Source organism: Vespa crabro, chromosome 18 (genome assembly GCF_910589235.1).
Source record: "Vespa crabro chromosome 18, iyVesCrab1.2, whole genome shotgun sequence".
NCBI classification, from domain to species: domain Eukaryota; kingdom Metazoa; phylum Arthropoda; class Insecta; order Hymenoptera; family Vespidae; genus Vespa; species Vespa crabro.
The window spans coordinates 4332638-4357644 of NC_060972.1; the positions used below are offsets into that span (position 1 = coordinate 4332638).

Genomic DNA, 25007 nt, shown 5'->3' on the forward strand with positions numbered 1-25007 from the left:
CTTTCTCTTATTCTCGTGCGTTTCGTAGATAAGCAACACAGCTTTTCTTGGAAAACGCTCGTTTCACAGGATTATAAATTACTGTCTTACGTCGTTGTCAAAGCGTTAAAGCGTACGAGGATGTTTTCACGAACGCGTCGACTCGGAAGAAATAGAGATTCGTTTCTCTCTCTCTCTCTCTCTCTCTCTCGTTCCCTCTTCCTCTCTTTTTTTCTCGACTCTCTGAGGTATAGTCGAGACTTCCTAATGTAAAGATAACGTAAGAACCAGCGTCATAGCGAGTTCGCGTTAGACTTATCTGTACTCGGGATATAAACCGCATCTGCTTATAGTCACGCTCACGATAAATTCCATTTAAAAGCTCAATAGTAAAGCGCCGTATCGTTGTGGAATTCACTTTCTTATAGTAAGCTACATCTACTCAGTGATTATAGCCAACGACATGCACACCTTCTTTCTCTCTCTCTCTCTCTCTCTCTCTCTCTCTCATTCTTATTCACTAGAGCCATTATCGTAATGCCAATCTATAATTGCTAACTGAACGACTCACGCACGTGTCTACCTATAATTTTAACCATGTTAATGATAACGTATCGATTAATTCTAAAATTATACGATACTTGAATTTATATTTAAATCAAGAGATATTTCATTACTACAATGTAATATGTAATAATTACAATTTTTTTGTATATCCTTGTTTACGGACAAACGTACAAGTATTTATCCATTGAATATATCCATTGATCATATGTACATATCATTTATAGGCTTGTATGTAATTCATTAAAATTATGTACAAGAAAAACGTATATTTACGTCACTACGTAATTTTTGTTTCTTTCCTCTCTCCACCCTCCCCGAAATAAATATAGTCCGATATATATTACGTCAATTAATACAGAGACTGAACATTGCATTTTTTAATTATAATATGGAACCCATTAAGAGGCCATCTATGAAAGGTGATAAGTAAATGATCTTCGTGATCTTACACCAACAGTCTAGAAAGTTTATCGTTGAAAAGTTCAAAGGATGATGTAATAAGAATGTCAGGGGGAAACATGGTAAAGTAATACCCTAATTACCGGACGATTAACTCGGACGTCGATGTCGCTCGATGTTGAGCGGACTCAACGCGACGGAGGTCGACCACTCTCACTGCGATCCTATCCTATCGGCTTATTAAGTTGCTACCACGAAGTAGACTGCAGGCACGGGAGCAGTACTATAATTCCCTGGGTTATACTGTACTTTAGATGGTACTAAAGTCCCCTATCAGACCGCGCAAAGCGAGTGGATAAGTAAGAGAGCGAAGTCGAAGGGAAAGCTAGACTATGCGCGTGCATGTGTCTGTGTATGTATCTATGCGCGCTCCGTTATATTAGTGTCCGTAACTGTGAGTGTGAAAGAGATAGAGATAGACAGACAGAGAGAGAGAGAGAGAGAGAGAGAGAGAGAGAGAGAGACGGAAAGAGAAAGACGAGAGTCTCGTTTTCGATCTCTTTCTCCATCTCCTATCCACTCGAGCTCCTTCGGATAGAGAGACGCCGAGATAAATTGTTTGCCGGTGGGTTTGCTGCTCAAAAGTTTTGCGATATTTCCAACGTTAGTTAAAATTAGTGGAGTTTACCCTGAACGAAATTCTGATAATGCTATCTCTCGTGTCGTGCGACGAGCTTGGTCACTCTCTTTCTCTATTTCTCTCTTACTCATACAAACACAAACATTCCTTATCTCTATATATGTTATATATGTAACTTTAAATGTACGCGTCAGCTCGTACATGCCTGTCCTCGGGTTACAAGTCTCTTTTACCTTCTCTAGTTCCTCCGTTTCTATCTTCATTCCAGGAAGCTTCTCTTCGCTTTAATTTGGATGAAACAGCGTCCATTTTTTTTTTCCTCTTTTTATTTGACCATCCGGCACTCGAGTACGCTAACACCTTTGGGAATTCGAGGACCTTTAATTATGGCTAACGATTAAACTTTGGTAATTATCACGGCGATGACGTTGAGTACGGAACGAGTCAACATCGAAGACTTTTTTAAACGAGAGATAGAAATGAAAAAGATATTCGATCCCAGAGATAGATGCTCTCCAAGTGGAATCAGGAAAGATAATCCTACGGAATAAGCTACCATGCTTCTTTTTATGTCGATACCAGATTATCGATTCCCTTAAGAGATTTCACTAAGCTACCAAGATAAATCTTATCTTTGATAATTAAGATTCTTTTTTTTCCTTCCATATTCTTTATATTATTCGACTCTTTTGAATGAAATATATTCAGATATGAAAATAACTATCTTAAATCTTAATCTCAGATATAACATTGTATTACGTATATCGATCGAATAAGGAAGAACTCATCGGATATATAATAACTAAGGATTTATTTTATTATAATAGTAATATTTATCAAGTTGGAATAGTTACTTTTTCGTTTTATTTCTTTTTTTTTTTTTTTGAAATAAAAACGAAGTGAATCGACGAAAGACCCGGAAAGATTACTTACACAGGATCCTATTGGACTCGGATAAAACTTCTTTAATTATCGTCGCTCCAATTTTCCGCCCTCCGTCGAGGAAATGCTTAATGGAAGAAAACGAAGGGATCGCTCGAAACTATTAGTAGAAAACAGAAACGATTTAAAGAGTTCTCGTGATTTATATAAAGCTATACCGTAGGAAACAATCGCGAAGCGAGAAGAAGGAATCTCGTTAACGAAGCAATAGTATTTTACGAATAACGACGACTCGATTTTTCAAACTTGCTATAATCGTAACCATTCTTTCGTTTCATATTACAATTGATATATCAAATGTCTTCATTTGAACTTTTTACGTTGAAAGAAATTTTAATTAGAGACAGAATAATCGAAAGGACATATTATTTTTATTATCAATTATTACATTGAATTAGTAATTTTATCTCTCTTTTCTTTCTTTCTTTCTTTTCTTTCCTTTTGTTTTTTTTTTCTTTTTTTTTTTTTCTTTTTAATACAAACAATAACAACAATCTTTCAATTTGAACACGAAGAAGTTACAGCAATAAGAAGTTACAATGAACAAATAGTTCGATTTCTTTGATATCAGGGTGTGAATAAAAAGGAAGAGAAGGATCAAAAGAAAATTATGTAATAAAAATTCCAAGAGCGTAAGATAACCATACGAGCTACGAAGGTACTCGAGAAAGGTAAGCTCGACGAGAAAGTTTTCAGCTTTCCAATGGCGTGTCATGAATGATCCTGATCCGAGATTGAATCTAAACAAGCGTTTCACGACGTTCGACGAACTAGAAAAAGGAAAAGACAATGATGTTGATAGAATTGAAAACGAGACAAAAATTGTCGAAACTTTTCTAGAATCGAATATTATAAGGATATTATTCCTTTTTTTCCTTTTTTCTTTTTTTTTTTTTCGTTTTATTTTTCTTTTTTTCCCAAGTGCTGACAAAGTTTTCTACTTTCCTCTCATCTCGCACTCGACAGAGTTTTTCTACGATTTTTCAAGGATGTCTGAATTCGCGAAGAACGCAGGGTACTCGTCGTTTCCGTCCTCTTTCTCGTCGTTGACGACGACGACGACGACCACGTACGTGGCTGCAAAATGCATTTGCGTTTACTCTGACAACGAGCAGGGTCGTAAAGGATTGCCTCAGACTCTCTCTCCCCCTCTCTCTCTCTCTCTCTCTCTCTCTCTCTCTCTCTCTCTCTTTCGCGCGTATACACATATACACGTTTCTATCGCAAGCTCCAAAGCTCTCTTCCCATCGTCAAACCACCCGAATCCAACAAACTTCTCTTCGTATTGCAACGTACAAGCCTTCAAACGCGTGCTACGTCTAACCGACCACACGCTCATTCAAGTGTGACGCTTATATATATATGCATGCACACAGAAAGAGATAGAGAGAGGTAAAGAGAGATAGAGATAGATAGATAGATAGAGAGAGAGAGAGAGAGAGAGAGAGAGGAGAGAGAGAGAGAGAGACGTACATATCCGACAATAATTCACCTAATTTCGTCGCATGAGAGCAAAATCGTAGATTATATGTTCGCGGAAAGCTAGTTATCGGATATCACAGAAATTTCACGCATTTTCGGTGCTTTCAAAACAACAACCAGATCGAACTGACATTTCTAATCGAAAAAGATATCGATAATCTGACATTATTTGTCAAACTCAGTCAGCGTGCCCTCATCTCGTTTCTAACAACGTCTTCTCTACGAAAAAAAAAGAAGTTCCAAATTAAACGTATACTCGTTTTGCTCCAACTTTATCGTTAGGTCGTTGAACTCGTCTTGACGTCAAGTATGTCACCCCGAATAAAAATACGTAGTTCTGTATATAAAAATAAATGGACTTCATCGATACCTCGTTTAAAATAACACCGATCAAAATTTATGTAGTTCATCACAATGTTTATCCGCTTATTGTTTGTTTACTGAAATGAAAAAAAAAAAAAAAAGAAAAACTAAGAGAGAAATCATGTTAAATATTTTTGATATTTGAAATATTAAAATATTAAGTAATCTTACGTTATTAAGATACCTAATAATATTTTCGTAACGAAACGAAAATATACGATCTCTCGTAACTTTGGATAATATCCTAATTAACACTAATTAAAACTATTCGAATGTGGAATGATTTTCTAGTTACACGAAATTCGGTCAAACTCTACGTATGTAGGTTTCTACGTTAAATCCACTCGGCTAATTGTTCATTGTACATCCGTGAAAAACTCTCAGTTCTTTGTACTACAATAACGATTCTACTCTGATAAATGTAATTGCGAAAGACTGATAACAATTTTAATAAATTTTACCTTCGTTGAAACGTTTCATCCAATCTTCCCCAAAGTAATCTGGAATGAAAAATTAGAAGAGATATTTATTATTAATCATATTTTCATCTCGTTTATTTCAATAATGATTTAACGGTATAACGTTTGTGTCTAATTAGTATCAAACAATTGTTTCATTCTTGTAAATAAAAATTATTAAAGACGATATTAAGCGTTTCATTTGACGTGCCATGAATATTATGTTAACGCATATTCTCAATGGACATACGTAACACGTCGAATAACGAGAGTTATAAATGTTTGAATAGCGAGAGTTTTAATATTTATCATACGCATACTCAGTTACATCCACATACTCCTTCATTTCACAAACACAAAATGATCGAAAAGAGAAGTCCAACAAGCTGCTAAACTTTTACGTTCTCTATCGATACTAACGACTAATCGATAACTCAAACAAAACTTTTGTAAACTAACGACGTACTCGAGATCATTTTTATCATAAATTCGAACGATCTGGATAAAAGTTACATTCAAAATTCTATATTCCGTCCATTCATTATAACAGCAATTAGAAGTTCCATCATTAAAGAAAATTAAAAATTGTAAAGATGTTTATCGCATGCTTTTTTTCTTCTGTTTCTTTGATCGTAAAAATACAAAAGATTTCGAAAGAATTACTCGAAAGACTTTCCATCACGTTATTTCTCTTTTCTCCCATATAAAATCTTTCATTTTAATCAACTACTACAAATATCTATGGAGCTACGTAGCAAACAAGTATTTCATATAAGCATTATATAAATAAATAAAATGTTTTCTATTTCAGCTGAAGGAAAGAAAAAGCTACAGATTAATTAAATAACTTTCTTAATACATTCTGTGCCGGCTATAGAATTACTCGGGGAAAGAAATAAAGAAAGGAAGAAAAAAAAAAAAATTGCCACCCATTTATTTGCCTTTACGTTCTGATAAAAGACGAACGATAGAATCAAAAGAAATAAAAGAGGTGAAAAATGTGTCACCCTCTTTGATCGAACAAGATGCTTCGTCCTTTCACATATATGTATTGAGAAAGATGAGGAGGAGCTTATATTCAATGGCTTGGATTCTGAAGGTACGGTTAACCATAATAGAAAGCTCTCTTTTAATGCTCCTCCGATTATTCTAGGGCGACATGCTGTGCTACCGTTTTCCTAGCTAGCAGACTGGATAGCTGCTAAGCTAACTCTCTCTCTCTCTCTCTCTACGTGTAGTTGGAAAAGTTGGTGTGTATGTTTAGGAGAAGAACGCGTTGGCTAATGTGTGAAAAACAAAAGGTCGAACGCGACCGAGAACACACAACGTGCTTTACAGCGACCGTCACGATGCGAACCAATGGCTCGTATTCAAGTCGTGAGCTCTCTCTTACTACTACTACTACTACTACACTATTACTCCTCCTCCTGTTACTACACTATTACTCCTACTATTACTACTACTACTACTCCTGCCACTACTACTAATATGAAAGCTGTCCTGTTGCTGTCGTTGCTCTTGTCTTTTTTCTTTTCTTCTTACGGAAGAATGGGCTCTTGTCGAGAAATATAACTCAATGTGATTGATTTCTGTTATTTTTAACAATTTTACGAATATCTCAAAAATAGTAAAATATTGAATAATTGAAATGTATTTTATGCATTATAAGAATATAAAGGAATACTAGATTATAATAAAAGTATTTTGAAATATATTATATATATATATATATATAATATATATAAGTAGATATACATATGTCTATAGATGTCTCTTTTTAGTAAGCTCATGTGAAATCTCAAGAGAAATTCTTTTCTATCCTGAATATAACTGCAAATTCCACGAGTCGATATTTTTCGATATGTATTGAAAGCTACGTACTTTGAACTTTTTCAACAACATTCTCCAATAGTATTGACGTGTGTTTCGATGATCGATGAGCTTACAACGAGTTACCTTTATCGTCATATTTTTTCTATTTGTCCGTGTGTATTTTTTGTCCTTTTTTTTTTTATTTTTTGTCCTTTTTTTCTTTCTTCTTTTTTTCTCTTTTTTATCTCAATAAATTCATTCACGATTGATCGATGAATTGTTAATAGATCGTTACCCATTTATTTTCGTTTAAAATAGTAATATAAAATAGATTTTTTTTTCTTCTTCCTCTTTTTATTAACATCTTAGTATTTACATATGTGTCCCGTGAGAAAGAAACAAAGAAATGTCGTATTTTATTTACTTTCTTTCATCGTCGATAAAATATTCATACGATCGTAGAGAGAAAAAATTAAAACGATCGCTGATTTCAAACAATAGGAAATATTCATCGAGCCATTTTAGTTCTCTGGAAGCAGAGACCTCAAATATTTTCCATGAACCTTCGTTTTTCAAATTTAATATCTACCTATCTACGAACATGGCTCATGCTCGTTCGTAAATAAATTTTCAACATGCGGTTATCCAACAAGTAAAAGTTATAAATTGGTCAAATGTTCCAATCATCAAAGCGAATATTCGATTGAAATTTTTGATCTCGATTTGTAAAATATTGAAGAAAATGAAGTAGAAGAAAGAAATGATAATGAAAAAAAAAAAGAAAGAAAAAAAGAAAGGAACGTGCGTAATGCACTGTCACGATTCGTTTACACTTCTCGAACATCTTTCCTATTTCTCCCTTTTCTTTTCTTTTTTCTTCACTTTCTTCTCTCTCTCTCTCTCTCTCTCTCTCTCTCTCTCTCATCCTTTCAGCTATCCATCTTTCTCATTCTTCATGTTGAGAGACTAAAAGAAAAAGACGACGTGAGATACAAGAGAAAAGTGAATAGGAGAGCTCGTTTGTCACGGCTTGTTGTGCATTTTCAATTCGAGCATAATAATTTTGCAATATACATTCGCGGCAAATAAACCTTCAACTACAATTCTAACTTTATATACGTGAATACAAATATTAAATCAATGTCGCCATTAATTTTTATTTTTCTGATAAAAGTTACATGTACATATGCAATCGCTTTCAACCAGTTTTAAAAATATTTTTCTATTTATACGATGAGTTTACTCATTTTCAACGAACGAATCTTTTTTCATCCGGAGGAATTACATATATATCGAATACAATGTATTTCATAAAAACAGAAAACCTTTGTTTCTTTTTGTGTTTTTACAAAAAGTGTTATGACTATAGACGATAGGGGAAATAGGATGAACCGATTACAAAATGGTTAAACAACACGCTCAGCTAGTAATCTGTAACAAATATATATCAATGTAGCACTTGCAAAGCGTATTTCGTATCATCGAAATAGTTTTGTCGGTACGACAAAGTGTCCTCTTATATTCCAGAGATATAAGGATCGCACGATTATGGTGGTTTTAATAACGTCCTACGAAAATACCCATGGAAAATAGTTTTGCTTGAACGTACACAACAACGGACCGTTTAATGGAAAATACTAGCACGATTTGAGAACCGATGAAAGGCAATATTGAAAGAGAAGGAGAGAGATAAATAGAGACAAAGAGATGGAAAGAGAGAGAAAGAGAGTATGCGTGTGTGTGCGCACGTGTGCGTGTGTTGCATGCGACGAGGAAAATGAATCGCCTATGGAATTTGATGTCCCTTCGACCTCGGTGCCACGAACTTTTAGCCTCTGGGGTAATCGGGAATGCATGTCGCCTGTAAGCCACTCGAGTTAGATACGTTTCCTGTCCTTCGAAAAGCTGCAAGAGTAACGATAGTGCAGACTCAAATGATTTACGCTAGCCGTGCTTTATCGTTCGGCTAGCACGATGTCTAGGCATCGTATGGATGCTGCGCTGGACCATTCGTTCTTTTTCTTTTTCTTTTTTTCCCTTTTTTTTCTCTTTTTCTCTTTTTCTTTCTACGTACACATACACCATCTATATAGATACGTAAGTACTATTCGCTCGTCCCTTTTTATTCGGTGCCCCGCGGTCACGTTCTAAAACTTTTATCGAGAGCAACCCTTCTACCATCCTTTTTACATTCCATTCGCGAAGAAGATACGCGGAAAGAGCTTGTGTTTCGTAGAAACTCGAGAGAATCTCCTCTCCACTTTCGTGCCACGAGATGATTTTAACAGGAAAGTACGACGAAATGGTGAACGATGTTCCTTTTTTCTTTCTTTCTTTCTTTTTCTTTTGTTTTATTATTATTATTATTATTATTATTATTATTATTTATTTCCTTCCTTTGTACGTGCGTGTGTGTGTGTGTGTGTGTGTACGTGTGTGATATATTCTTCAAGAGGTGGACTTGGAAAAAAATCTTTTTCAAAGAAACCCTTGCTTTTTCCACGATTATTATACGAAACGAGGTTGAAATATACATCGTATTCTCTCTATTTTATATACGAATATTTTACATATGTTTGGAGTTATTTACTTTTTTATAAATATATATATATATATATATATATATATTTATAATTATATATTTAAAATATTCTAACAAATAGCATCTCGTAATGACTCGTCGAGAATATTAAAAATTTATTAATGAATTATGACGGTTCAAAGAATGAATAAATAAGAGAGAAAGAATAGGGATGATAGAGAGAGAGAGAGAGAGAGAGACAAAATTAACAACGCGACTTCTTCGATGTAATATTAATTATAAGAAGGAACTAACGATCCAACGAAAGCGGCTCATTTTCCTTTCTCTCTATTGTTCGTCTACAACGTCCAATTAACGCAATTTTTCCGCTTCCTTCCAGATTTTTATACACGGACAATCTTGTTCTTGTTGGTGACGAATTATCGACAATGAGAAGGAAAAAAAAAAAAAAAAATAAAAAAGAAGAAGAAGAAGAAGTAAGAAAGAAAGGAGAAAAAAGAAGAAAAAGAAAAGAAAAGAAGATACTTACCAAACGAACCCTTCCCCCTCCCTTTCTCCCACCTCTTACTTACTATTGTCTTACGTGTATCCTAATCACAGAAAAATGTTTCATTTCTCATAGCGTGTCGACACATTATCTTCGATTCCGTGTGTACCCGGTCTAATGGAAAAACAGGAGCAAAAAAGAAAAAGAGAAAGAAAAAAGAGAGAAAAAAAAGAATAAAGAAAGAAAAAAGAAAAGAAGAAAATGGATACGAAAGAAACGAGAGAACATATGTATACGCGAACGAAAAAGAGAGCGAAAATAGAGAAAGGAGAGACAGAGAGAACGAAACGTCTCTCCTAATAAAGCTCGTCGTGGATAGATACGCTTGTATGGATCCAACTCGAAGGCAACTCGTGCGAGTTTCTGCGACGACGATAGACTCATCCTACCTAGCTCGACCATTTTCAACCAGCGTTACTACTACTACTACTATTACTACTATTGCTATCACTATCACAACCAACACTGCCACCATCCCTCTACCCGTCTCTCCTGCCTCCCGCTACCTCGCCCGTTCCTCCATCGCCACCCGAAACCTCTTTCTATCGCTTTTTTTTCCCTTTCCCTCTCATTTTCTCCGGCTTCTCTTCTCGTACTCTCCTACCAAGCGAACCCATACCGCATTCCATTGAAAAAAGCAGCTTTTTGTTACTACCCCTGCCAAATAAACATGCTCGTTCGACTACGATTTACGTGTAGTATTCCAGCATTGCAACGAGACGCGAATTCCAAACCCTGCTACTCCCAGTATATTTCGTTCGTGAACCTCAACGAAAGAAGAGAAAGAGAGAGAGAGAGAGAGAGAGAGAGAGAGAGAGAGAGAGAGAGAAATAAGTCGTCGATATCAGTGAAACGGAAGAGAGAGATGGAACTATATAAAGCTCGGATTAAAATGGTTAGCGCGCGAGGACTATGCACGAAAGGGGGATTGTTTCCGATCGACGAGAGTAAAATCGAATTCTAGGATTAATAAAAAATTCAATTATCGGTAAAGCCGAAGGTTACATAGGAGGTTGCGTACGTACTATCCTAGTGGTAAAAGGTCGAAGATTAATCCTGCGCATTTGATGCATTTTCAGAGTGGGATTAAGGATCTGTCTCGTTTGCCCTATCGAACTCATATCGAAAAGAAAAGTGAAAGAGAAAGAGGAAAAGAAAAAAGAAAAACAAAAGGACAAAGAAAATAAGAAAACCCATAGATAATGTTGTTTCTCTTTTGATTTCTCTACTTACTTTGACCGTAATATTTTTCTTTTTCTTTTTTTCCTTTCTTTTTTCTTTTTTTTTTCAATAATCAAACGCTCTTACCAAACGTGAAAAACTTGAGACGAGCACTATCAGGAAATCTTTATATCCGATTGGTCAAAGCAAAGTTTCCTTTCGACAGAAAATTTCCATTTTGCTTTTTGACTTCTCGTTAACGAGAATTCGAACGAGAGGATTGCGTTCTTCTTCTACCAATCACAATAAACGTCCCTCGTCCTATTCACGGCTTACGCCTATCCTTCTTTCGCAATTAACAATGTCCCAGCAGATACGCTCGCTCGAATTTACGGCTGTGGTCGCCGGTAAAAAAGCGTTGTGGGATTCAGGGAGATTTTAATGAAGTTTCCCGGCTTGCACATGCATCCGACCGGGAGCAACTCATGCGTGCATTCGCGATAGAGTCACCCTCGTGTCTCTCCTATACCTCTCTTTCCCTCTACCTCTCTCTCTCTCTCTTTCTGTCCTGCTCTTTATCCTCCACCATGTCCCCAAACTCTCTTGACGGTACGCTTCAGCCACTGATCCAAACGGTTACTCTATCCTCTCTCAACCCTCTCCACCCTTTCGTCTCTGGTGTCACCTGATAACAACGCCACTCTTTCTCTTTTCCTCTTGCTCTCTCTCTTTCTCTCTCTCTCTCTCTCTCTCTGAATCCCTAGAAATAAAAATCTAAAACGAGTCTCCTTTGTTTTACCCCCAACGAATCTTCCCTTCTCTTTTTACTACTTGCCTTTTCTCTTTTCAAAACTCCTCGTAGTTTGAACTTAATCGCGGCGACCATACTAAAGGATTTAAAAAAAATAATTACGTCGACCTCGCGTACCTATTTCCTTTCTTTCTTTATCTTTTCCGAACCTCGTCGACTCTCCATTATGTAGCTTTATCCTTGCTCGTCCTATCCTAACCATTGGCAATTCTCACAAGTGTCTCGATAATCACATCTTCGAATGTTTTCAACCATCTTTCAATAACGTCAGATGCTTTACTTTTCTTATTTTCTTTCTTTTCTTCCTTTACTTGTTTATTTTAATGAACAAAAGAAAGATCTCTCTCTCTCTCTCTCTCTCTCTCTCTCTCTCTTTGTCTCTGTCTCCGTCTCCGTCTGTCTTTGTCTCTGTTTTACCTGTACACGAGATCGATACATGCCTTCGAGCTTGCCTGATAACGAGGCCACCCAAGGCGTCGTCATTGTCAACGATTTAATTGGACGAGTTGTCGACGACATGAATCCTTATTGATCGCTAACGGAGAAGAGGTATATCATGAAATTTCTTGATAAAAAAGGATTAATTACACGTAGATAATCTATGAAGTCTGTTTTATCTTACTCGGCTTCGTTAATTTTTATAACACGTAACAAAATTCCGGTGGAAAATCGATCAACGGAATATAATTAAAACTTGAAAGAAAATTTTTAATTAATTGCTACCACAGTAAATTAATAAATTCAAATGGATAAAATATCATGGATTAATATCAAGGTTTGAAAAAAATCGTGGAAATTTTAATAACTCTCATGGGTATATATAATTCAATGTATATAATTTATTTCTGCGTATACGCTTTCGTAAATAACTTCAAGAAAATTATTGCAATGAAAAATTTATCCATAAAAAATTAATTTGTTATCTAATTAAATCGAGGATGAACAAATTTCGAATAGCCGTACTTTTCAATTTAAGTATCGATTTCCGTTCTCAGAGTTAGTTCGGGTTCCCTCTCAATCTCTTTTACTTTTCTTCCTCCAACTCCTTTCGTTTGTCGGTCAAGATTTTTCAACTTTCTCATTCAGTGAGTCGATCCCTGTAGGCATTCGCCGTGATGATGATGACAATGACGACGACGACGACTACGACGACGACGACGATGAATCTTCAAATACTTTTCCTTAGGTTTATCAAGCGAAGCGCACAGCCTACCTTACCCTACCTTATCCCACTCTACCCCTCTACTTTCTCTTGCCTAGCAGGCGCTTTTTACGTGAACCACGAAAAGAAGAGAGATCGACCATGCCGGTACTCATCTCGCGAAGAGGTAAAGTGGTGCGCACGGCCGACCTCGATATTTCTTTTTTTTTCGCTATTCTGTAGAAAACTAAAAAAGGCGCCATGAATTACTAGAAAAAGAGAAGGAAAAATTGGGAAAGAGAGAAAGAGAGGGATGAAAAAATGTACTGAATGTGTATGAGAGAGAGAGAGAGAGAGAGAGAGAGAGAGACGAAGTTCTATCTCGTCGAGATTTGTGTCTTTGCGAGAAGAAAAAGGTAACGAAGAAGAAGAAGAAAAAAAAAGAAAGAAACGAGCTAGAAGTAATGAATACGACCTTCCATTTCGTCCTTTCGCAATATGTCTCCGTTTAAGAAACAAGAAGAAAAAAAAAAGAAAGAGACAGAGAAAGAGAGAGAAAGAGAGAAAGAAGATGAACAGATCAGTTCGTTAAACTACGTAGTAATATTCATTAACAAGAATAGAAAAATATTAGTACAATGATTAAATGATGCATATCGATCTATAAACATTAATAATATATATATATATATATATATATATATTATTAAAAAAAATTGGATACTCATTATAATCAAAGGAGATATTGCAGAGGCAAACATTGAAGCGTCAAGGAAAAGAAACCGGTCTTCTGTTGCTTTTCACATTTCTTTAATTTCACGTACTTGGGATATATCCATCTGTAAATTTAAACTGGGCCAACCTGTATATAATCAAATGTTATATAAAAGACACGGACTGTTCTTGTTAAGAACACGTTTTCCCAACGTCACGTACAAATATTTATAAATGTTTCGCAAAGAATGAGATATTTCCAGGGAGAGAAAGAAAGGAAGAAAAAAAATAAAAAAGAAATAAATAGAAACAGAACAGACAGACATAGAGAAGGAGAGAGAGAGAGAATGAGAGAACAGTAAAGAGAATAAGGTATTAACTTGTCATTAATTATACCGATGAATCCGCAAAAGTGGTCGTTGATACAAGGAAGTAAAGAAGGAAAGAATAAGCTAGAGATGAGAAAAAGATTTGAAAAGAGAGAGAGAGAGAGAGAGAGAGAAAGAGAATTGTTGAAGAAAAACGATCTAACTCTTCAACGGACAGTGATTAATTCTTCAAGTAAACTATTAATTAATGTCGAGAAAAGTCGTAGATGAAGAAAGAAAAACACAAGGAAAATGTTACTCACAGTTGAATACACGATAAAAATAAAGAAAAATAGAAAACATTTCCTCTTCCTGTGCTATTCATTTATATATTTTTTTTTCCTTTTTTTATTTTTTGTATACAACAAAAATTGTGAATTTAATGGAATAATACTTTTTAATATGCTTCGCTCTCTTTTTTTTCTCCCCCTTCCCCCCCCCTCCCTCTCTCTCTCTCTCTTTCTCTATCTATCTATCTATCTATCTCTCCATCTATCTGTCCTTGTCTGGAAAAGTAAATAAGCGATAGTGCGATCCTACCATAAAACGCGAATGACTTCGCGTTCGAAAAAGAACGTAAATCACAACGGGCAGCGAGCAAAATTCAACGTGGATTTACGAGTCGCTAGACCATTTATTTTTCATATTACGCGAAAATCGTGAAATCCTATCGCCTCGACGTAACGAGTTATACGATGCCCTCCTCAATTTTTTGTTGTTGTTTCTTTTTATTTATTTGTATTCCTTTTTTTTTTCTCTTTGCTTTTTGTTTCAACAGATTCTACCAATCCTACTTTACTTTTTCCTATGTTATTATAAATAAAATATATTAATGCGTAAAAATTTCTCGTAACGTTCGATTCATTAGAGATTGATGAATAAATGAAAAGAAATTAATTATTTTTACTTTTCGATATCAAAACTTATCCACGTAATGACAAAAGTGATACGCATTGGTATTAAAAATAAATGTAAATTAAACAAAACGTTAACAAAAATATATGTTAACTCTTTTAAAAATGAATATTTAATAACGATACAATTAATGCATTATATTTATTACATTTCAATAATATTGTTATCAAGTTTCGAGGATGAAGTATTGAAAAAAAAAGAAAAGCTGATATTTGAACAACCATCCTAATTACTTTTCTTTCAATGATCATCCGTATTAATATGCAATGTTTTTAAAAACTTGATAAACATTAAAGTACAAAATTGAATTGCGTTTTAAATATCAGAAAGAGTCAGAAAGATTTCCAATCTCTTTCGAATTAAATCAGAAAATTGAATTTTTCCAGAGATAAGATTTCTCTCATCGAATTACATCGAAATAAAATATCATTGAATATTTTTCATAACAGAAGTAATAAAGAGAGAAGAATCATCGATAAGTAAGAACGTTAAGTAGGTATAAGATTTCTTAAATATGTAAATTTTCGAGCATGAAGGAAGAACCCATGGGAGGGCCTTCATATCTGACGTCACATTTTATACTATAAGAGTTTCTTCATCGGACACCTTTATCGAGTTTGCAGTCGAGACGTTCACAAAGAAAAAGAAAAAGAAAAAAAAGAAAAACGTAAACACCTACCTTAAAGGAAAACTTGGTGAACGTGTATCACATATAGTATTACCACTGGTGTTGATGGTCAGATGAGAAGTAAACCACAAAGAAGTCCTACGAAGGTCTGTTAAAAGCAGGTTTCACAAGGAAATACGATATCGAGTATCACGAAATGAATTAGGAGTATGTATTAAGAGTAATGTAACTACGTAAGTTTACAGTAAATATTATTAAACCTATAAAACGTTTAAACAATATAACACTCATACATATTTGATAGATATAGTTATATGTAGATAAACCTTATATATATATATATAATAAATATTGAAATATTATTACTATGCAAGACATGAATTATTAAGAAACAGAAACGAGCGAATCTTATTCGAGCATCTATCTCCAACGAGTATTTATTTACAACTGTTCCGTGTGTCTCGACTCGAGTTTAATCTATCCCCACGACTTTGACTCCCTCCCTACGTCCTTTTCTCTTTTATTTATATTTCATCAACAAAACTCGATATAACATTAGTCTAAGATACATAAATATAACCTTCTCCTTAAGAAAGCATGATAAAAATAAGAATGTAATCTTATTAAAGAGATGAAAGATTAATAAATGATACTGAAAATTGAATGTCATTAATAATTTTTTAATAATTTTTAATTGATCACATTGGAAAAGCTTATTTAACTTTTGGACTTGATATCTTGGTGATAATAGAAAGGGAAAGAAAAAGAGAGAGAAAAAGACATAAAGAATTATGACATGAACTAGTATTCTTTTTCCTTCTTTCTCTCTCTCTCTCGCTCTCTCTCTCTCTCTCTCTCTCTCTCTCTCTTTTAACAGGTTATTACTTCTCTTTCAGTAAAATAGAACGCGCGACTAAACGTGAATGTAAAGGAAAGAAAAGTTGAAAGAAGAAGTAGAAGACGGTAGAAAGGAAACGAATAAAATGAAAGAGAGACGTATAGCGATTAGAAAACTCGGCGATATGATAAAGGAAAGAGTTTAATCCACAGTGCACCATAGATCCTTTCTTACCTCTTCTCCTCTCTCATATTTCGTAACGTCGAATTTTAATTACGCTAAGCGAAACGGTATTTCATAAAACGAGCTTCGAAAGCTGTGAGTGGCAGTTTAAGGACTTTCCACGTCCCTCTACTTGTCGTCACTGTCGAAAAAGTCTGGCAACTTCGTTAGAACCTTCCTTATCGTCTTTTCTATTTTCTTTTTTTTCTTCCTTTTCTCCTTTTTCTCTATCCCTTTCTCTCTATCGTAAAGACCAGACCGGCGAAAGAAGTTTCTAGACGATCGAGCCAAGTAAACCACGAAATTTACAAGCTATAATCCAAGAGTTAAGCTAGTTAAACGTGAACTTTGTATTTACACGCAAACGAATTGAACGACAAAAATTATAATCGAGTAAAGAAGCTTTTATCGTACAATGACTTATCATCGTTTATGTAACTTTAGAAATTCGATATAAATAGTTCCAGGATAGATAAACGTTCATACGATTTGATTTATTTGACGTCAAAACTTTTCCTCAAATATTTTCAAATCCGCGGAATTACAAAACAGAAAATTATTTTTTCGAAAGAAAAATTGCGACTAGAGAAAAATGATGGATCGAACGGATCGACGAAATGTCACTTTTTCTCTCTCTCATCTCTTGTTAGATGTCGAAAGAGAAACGTCCTCGGATATCCGTCATTTCTCGCATTATGAGAATTGGAGAGAGAAACTTTTCAAACGATATAGTAGGGAAAATTGATCGTAGCATGAAATCTATTAGTTTCTTTAAAGATAAAATCCCACAGCATGTCAGGTTCAAATATCAATTTTCACGATCTATATATTATTAAGAATTACGATTTACGCGTTCGCGATAGATCATTTATTTGAAATATCATCGAACAATTCGAGGTTTACGTATTTGTAAAGTTCTACTTATAACGTGAAATAATCGATTGAAATAATATTATTTCAATAAATTTTCGAATTTGTTGAGAAATATTCTTAAAAAAATAGGCATAAAGAAACGATCACTCGTAGTTATTTTTCTCTTGTTCGATCGAATGATTAAACTGAGAAAATAACGTTATGTGAAAATCCGTGAACGAGAAGTTTTCGCTCGTCGCTCGACAAAGCGCAATTAATCTCTACAAAAAGAATAGGGGGGGGGAGGGGAATAAAGTAAAAAAGAGAAGAGAAATAAACGAAAGGAAGAAAAAGTCCGAGATGAAAAACTCGCAAAGCCGAACGCGACAAAGCTAGACTCTCTCTCCCTTTCTCTCTCTCTCTCTCTCTCTCTTTATCTCTCTCCATCTCTGTTACTTTCCATGACTTTTCACCCTTTTATATCGAGGACCAGCGCGTGAGCGCGCACGCAAGACGCGCACCGAGAAAAAAAAGTATTCCAGTTGAAAAATGTTCCGTGAAACGATCCCTCAGCGAGAGTCAACAATAGGTATTTACTTTAACGGTGGGTTACCGCTGGCGTACACATCGAGTGCCTGCCAGGCAGCACTTCTGATGCTTTTTTGTGCTTTTCGTTTTTTCTCTTTTTCTGTTTTTGTTTTCGTTTTGTTTTTTTTGTTTTTTTTTTGTTTTTTTTTTTTTTTTTTTGTAACTTCACCCAACGGCCCATCAATCACTCGATAATGGCAGCCTCTCTGTTTTTATTCCTATATATATATATATATATATATATATGTATATACATATACGTGCGCGCGCGCGCATGTGTGTGTGTATGTGTACATACTTTTGTCCCTCGATATATAACCCATTCTTTCTACCTCTCTCAGTTTCATCATGACCAGAAAATTCACCCTCTTTCTCTTCAGCCCCTTTCTCCCCCCACCCATGCCCCCCCTCTCTCTCTCTCTTTCTATCTCTCTCTTTCTCTCTCATGCATATCATCGTACCTGTTTTGGTATCTAATACTTTCTCTCGTCGTATATACACGAACAACGTTGAGTATTCACGACGGAACATATCTTTCTACCTGGCCTTAATCGGTCGTCAGCCAACCGAGAAAACGCAAAAACAAGAGGGAAATAGAAAGATAGAGGGAAAGAGAATTTCCCCTTTATAGACTGATATCAAAAACTGGACGTTCGACGAAACGTTGAATAATGCAACGAACCTGAAAAAGGGCGACTGTGTCTAATGATCCATCGAGCTCCCTACCAACGTCGATCAATGTCGTTTTTTTTTTGCGCTCGATTAGAGTCCGACGTTTCCGTATAATAGATTATTGGGATAATGGCCGAAAATTGTAGTCACTTGAATTCTCTATGACAAATTTTTTAATATTATTTATTTTGAACGTTGATGATATGTAAGGAAAAAAAATACAAAACAAAAAAAAGAAAGAAAAACAAAAAGATGGAAACAATGGAATGTAAAGAATACACTATATGACATTCTCGAATAATAAAAATATTTAAATATTCCCGAAAGACAGAAATTTGACAAATAGTATTATCATTTATTCGAGGAAAATCCAGTAATAATGCGACGAAATAGGGAGTACCTCCGAGATACGCAAATGTGAGATATGATGTAGGAAGAGAAAGAGATTGAACGAAGTCTCTGTAATTTAAAATGAAACGCGTAATAAAAGTGAGAAAAAATGAGGAAGGGAGAGAAAGGGAGGAAGAAAGAGAAGGAGACAAACGAGTATAGTTTTGAAGTCAGAAACGACGCGACGGTACCTTTACGATTTGCATTTCATTTCTCGGCACAGAGGACAGGAAATTTTTAATTAAAACGCATGCGCGCTACGATATAATACCATATACAATATACACAATATATAAAGTGTATCCCCTCTATGCAGAAATATAAAATTCAAATAAATATTAATTGCAAAATGTATGAAGAGATTCGTGACAATATAGCGTAACTAAATCTAATAAAATAAAAATAAAAAAAAAAGTCCCTTGAAATTTCCCTTTACATTACACAGAGAAATTCTGTAAATATTTATTTCTGCACGAACAGAAACACAAAAAAACGTTTAAATATTAAAAATAATCGAAGAGGAATTTTATGAATCATAAAGGAAAAAAATTGTAAACGTAAAAATAGATATTAATATTGTTGTTGTTATTATTATTATTATTATTATTATTCCTATAGTACGTGGATCGATCATTTTTATTTGCACGAAGAGGTTTCTGAATTATATAGAGAAGCCAAAGGGAGAAAATAGTTGATAATAACTATGAAACTCCGGTAGAATGCTCGAATAGAGAAAAGCCTCTTTCGTTCGATTTGTTTTCTTCCGGTCGTGAAGCACATCAGTATTTCAAACGACATAATCAGTTTTTGAAAACGTCGAAACGTTCTTGGACGAGAATGGACAAGAATATGGACGAACGTGTCCATAATAATTTTGTGAAAAGCTGAACATAACAATTGTAATGACGTTCTTTGAGCTCATAGATACGTCGGAAACCGCACGACTGTATGTAGGAATACAGAAAGAGAAACTTTCGGAGTTTGACAGTCGACCCATGAAACCTATGGAATGCGAGAGCGACATTGTGGACTTTAGCGCTTAGAACACCGCCGAGATTTCAACAAATCCCAATGGCAAATGCATCGAAACTTCTAATCCATTATATTTGTCAGTATTACGAATGCCTTCTCTTTCAAGAGATATCATATCTTGCCCGTACAGATTTGAGTATATAGAAATTTCCTCGTTACCATGTTGAACATGTTCCAATCACGATGTTACCGAAGTCTACGTTGTAATTCGTCGATGTTACAACCTCAGGATATTCGTCGAAAAGTTATTGCGAACGTGATTCGATGCTATTATATCGGGACAGTTACCTATACGAAACGGTAATCGACGAGATTGAATTGTATCGTACAATAATAATTGTATCGAATCAAATGTTTCTGAAGAAGAAACAAAAGTAATTCCCGAAGAAACATTTTCATTCATAATAATGGATCAATCTCTTTGTATCATTCAAAAAGTATACGTGCCCTCTTTCTTACCCCGATTTTTTATCCCGTATTTTCTTTCTTTTTTGGAGAAAATAAAAGAAAAAAGAAAAAAAAAAGAGAAAAAGAAAAAAGAAGAGAAAAAAAGAGAGGAGGAGAAAAAAGACGAAAAAGAGGAAAGAAATATATGATATTAATTGATCTTATTCAATGAGAGGATATATATATATATGTGTGTGTATATACATATAATCGTTTGAAACAATACAGATGTTTTCATCACGAAGCATGAATATTATTCACGAAACGGTAAGTCTATTTGTGAGACAAGTAAGTCTATTTGTCTCCGCGTAACCCAAAGTTCGCGCTTGTGTACGGTATAATTGTATGGGCGCGAAGATATTCCGGAAACATTGTCCGGGAGATATAACTTTGCAAGATGGAAACTCACTTCGCGTTCACGGCTTTTCTGGAAAAAAAAACGTGCTCGAGGCGGAAAACAAGAAGAGAAAGAGAGAGAGAGAGAGAGAGAGAGAGAGAGAGAAAAGGCAAAAGATAGAAGCAGAGGAGTGAGAATGAACAAAAGAATAGAAGACGACCAGTGAAATAAAGCGGAAGATACACCAAGATACTTTTTATTTCATCGTCGGACGTAATTTCGAGCTCGTAGCTGCGCGATCATGTCGCTTAATCTCATTGTGAAAATAATTTTTCAAATTCCCTTACTTTCACGCTTTTTCATCGAGATCAAACGAACACCGACCGTGGAAATTAATCTTTCGATGAAATTGGATAACATGCTTCGCGTGAAACCGGCTTCCTAATCGAACTTAAAAGGAATACTTTTCAACGAAATACTAACTACGTTTTATTGGTAAATTCTGATTTCTCTCTCTCTCTCTCTCTCTCTCTCTCTCTGACTATCTCTTTCTAGACATCGATACACTCAAGCGCGTTACGCTTTTCATTGGATGAAGTCACTTTCGGCCGTCGTATCTCCGAATACGACAAAATCCCGATTCGAACGCGTCGAAATCCAACGTAATCCGATATAGTCGAGCCCATCAGTGATGCCATTCGAGTACTTGAACACATATATATCTATATATATATATATATATACACAGCACACACACACGCGCGCTCGCGAATACATATACAAAGTGTTTCATTTAAAACCCTTCAATTTTTGATCAAATTTTTGTTTCGATATAATTTAAAAATCTTTGCTCATTTTACATTGTAATCGATGACTACGACAAAGGTCTTACGAATACAAAAATAATGTCTTAATGATATCAATGATATTTCAATGATCCTCTTTAAAATACATTAATAATATGGAAAATGGAAGCGGGATAAAAGAAATGAGAATGGAAAATGATGAAAAAGGATATCAGAAGTAAATATCTTTTGTCGTCGTGAAAGAGGATTTAAATCGTGTCACTCATTGATGTATCGATTAAATCACGAGACTTTAGCCGAATTCTGTGTGTACCTCCGTTGCTGTTCTTTTGCCGATCGAGAGAACATTCGAACGAGAAGGATGATTAAACGTCGTGCATCGAGTTAAATACTATAGTAATGGTAGATAGCTGTATCCGATAAAACAAAATTACAAAGAAAGAATAGATAAAAATAATGTGAAAGTATATTCGTAAATTGCTCCTTAAATAACAGACGATAAAAAAGACATTTTAAAGATCCATTAAGATGAGAAATTTACATATTTTACTCGTCTCAAATAAAATTGATATATTACAATTTAAATTGAAATAATAATTTCCTTGGCTGTAGTTCCTTTCATTGATAAAAAAAAAAAAAAAAAAAAAAAAAAAAAAGAAAGAAAAAAAAGGAAAAAAAGAAAAATCATTATTCGAAATTGCTCATGAAAATTTCTATGACATCTCCGATTTGGTCGCTGAAAGCAAATTTCCTAGTTGTACGCCATGTTTACGTCGAATATATGCGTCTGGGGATTTTCAGTGGTTGGAACGTCACGCGAATGGAATTTATTATCGCACGATATCGTATATTATTCCGTTCTTGTAAGAGATTTCATCCTCTACTTTACAAGCTTAGGTCACCCTTCTAACTAAATGCATTCAACTTTAGAACGATATTTACCGCTAATTGAACTTGCTAAGATTAAAATACTAATTTAATAGCTTGAATTAATCGTTTTATATAACACGTCTTACTATTTGTGTGTGTGTGTGTGTGTTTTTTGCATTATGTGATAAAAATATAAGAAATTTGTTATCATAAAATATAAAAGAAAAAGAAGATTAATTCTCATATTTTCCAGGAAAAAAAGAAGAAAGAAAAAGAAGAAAAAAGACAAAAAGAAAAAAGAAAAGAAAGAGAAAGAAAGGAAACAAATGCAAAGTAACTTATAAACGACGATATAAATTTTTGTTAAATCTAAGAAATGGAAATAGGAAAAATATGTCGATTCCTTGCTACTTCTGATATACTAAACTTCTAAATATGTCGCCAATATGTTCGCCATTTCACATATCGTATCTATATATACAGATACGTATATACAAATGTATATACATACATACATACATACATATCCAGGTACGTTCGATAAATTTCAAAACAAACTTTCCAAGCGGATAGCTTCGAAATGCCAGTTAGCGTTTACGTCGGCCCTCGACACGCGTCTAATCTCGCAATGTGTTGCCGATGGTAACGTTATCGTTACGTTTAACATCATGTGAGCTCGTTTGGCACGTAGCTTCGAACATTCGCGCCCACTTTTCATAGGAAAACGTAACATGGGGTATGCTTGTGTCCTTGTACGGCGACTGATTTTGGCCAATGGACGTCGATGTCATTTCGTATCGATCGACTCTTCATTAACTCCCTTTCCATTTTCCACCGCCCTTTCATCCACGAAATGCCAACTCTGATATTAGTAGTGATTTTGCTCCACTCGATACACTTGACTGATACGTTAAATCGTTGGAAAATTGCGTCTGACCATTTAGATACGATGATTGCTATTAGTTTTTAATAGTTACTTTTCATTAATTATTTCCTACCATTCTTTTCGTTTCTTTAAAAAGAAAAAAAGAAAAAAAAGATAGAGAGAGAAAGGAAAGCCTGTCATCAATGACATTTAATTAATAATAGATGTTTCGATGAAGAATTCGAATGAATTGTGAAATAAAGTTTAGAAAAGAAAAAGTTTATAAATTTATAAATCTCTTTCTATCTTGATCGAAGAATTTAATAACGACGTAAGTTATACATTTGTTAATCGATGGAGGAACGAAGAAAGTAGCAACTCGCTTAATGATATGCGCTTTGTAGTTATAGCTCCCGTTATGAAAATCCGTGAGATATTTTATTGGGAAAAAGGTTCGAAAAGAAAATAGCGAAGGTCTCCAGTGAGTATCAAACATTATCATGATATAATACAGGATCGATACACGAAGAATCGCGTGATTAATTCAATGGATTTTCCAACGTACGTACGATTTGAATTTTCGAATTTTCCTAGCCTCTCGATTAATCCCAGTTGAGTTCGAATAGCGATAAAGCAAATTTATCGATCGATATACTTCACTTGGCAAGCTTCTCGTTTTAACGAAAAATAAGATCGAAAGTGATCGAGATTGACGATATTTTATAGTTTTATATATTGAAGAATAACGTTTCCAACCTCGGCAAACGTTCGATCGTTAATAATTTCAATCACGTATTCGACCGACGTAATAATAAATAACTATCCGACAATATAGATCTCAGGAATGGGCCGTTGTAAGAAGACAAGAGGACCGTTAACGGAGAAATAGTGTTATCGTCTCTTGGGGAATTAGTGGCCGCTTAATATCAAGCAATTCTCATCGTTCTGTTTCTTTTTCTCGTTAGTGGAAAAGTTACAATGAACTTATTCTTATTTCTTCGTTCGGTTTAAAAGCATTAAGTATGCACACATGTCCTACTTTTGCAGATTAACCTTTTCCACAATACTCCTATATATATTATTATATGTATTAAGCACAGATTAATAACGATAATATTCACGAGTATGATTATATATACTGCAAGTGGAATAAAAAGATTATTATTATTATTATTATTATTATTATTATTATTATTATTATTATTACATATATTAGCAATTGATTCACGTGCAATGAAAATATAATATACATACCTGTATATCTGTGTCAATTAAATGTATACATAACTAATAAACACGAAAAGGGATATGAAAATTATCATCTCATATAGAAAATTCTTTCTATAGTTAAACAAATCTTTCTATGGTTAAAATATCAACCTTAGTTATTTGAAAAGAGTACGCTTGAAAAAGATTGTAAGAGGTAGATACATATAATACGGTCATTCCGTTGAGAAAAAGTCAAAGTAATCGGAAGCTTAAGAGGAAAAGCTTTGCTGTTTCTCGCACGACCGCTTTAAAGGGTGAGTTTTAAAATGCGGTAGCGTAAACCATCGAGCTTTCCCAGGATTTTAACTATTATCCAGGGTACTATCACTGTTTCGGAAAACTTTTGTTTC

At 34.6% G+C, this 25007-nt stretch overlaps 1 protein-coding gene across 9 annotated transcripts in view; it reads right to left on the reverse strand.

Moving 5' to 3' along the window:
• LOC124430413 (leucine-rich repeat-containing protein 24-like) overlaps positions 1–25007 on the reverse strand; it is a 133823-nt gene that overhangs the window by 45364 nt on the left and 63452 nt on the right. For 6 of the 9 annotated variants that reach the window (XM_046976954.1, XM_046976953.1, XM_046976952.1 and 3 more), the window contains one exon: positions 4834–4872. The exons of 2 other annotated variants lie outside the window; for them this stretch is intronic. The gene's annotated coding sequence lies outside the window, so the exon portion shown is untranslated. Of the gene's footprint in view, positions 1–4833; positions 4873–15520; positions 15540–25007 lie in introns of those variants that run through there. One more of the 9 variants, XM_046976957.1, reaches the window with a different exon arrangement.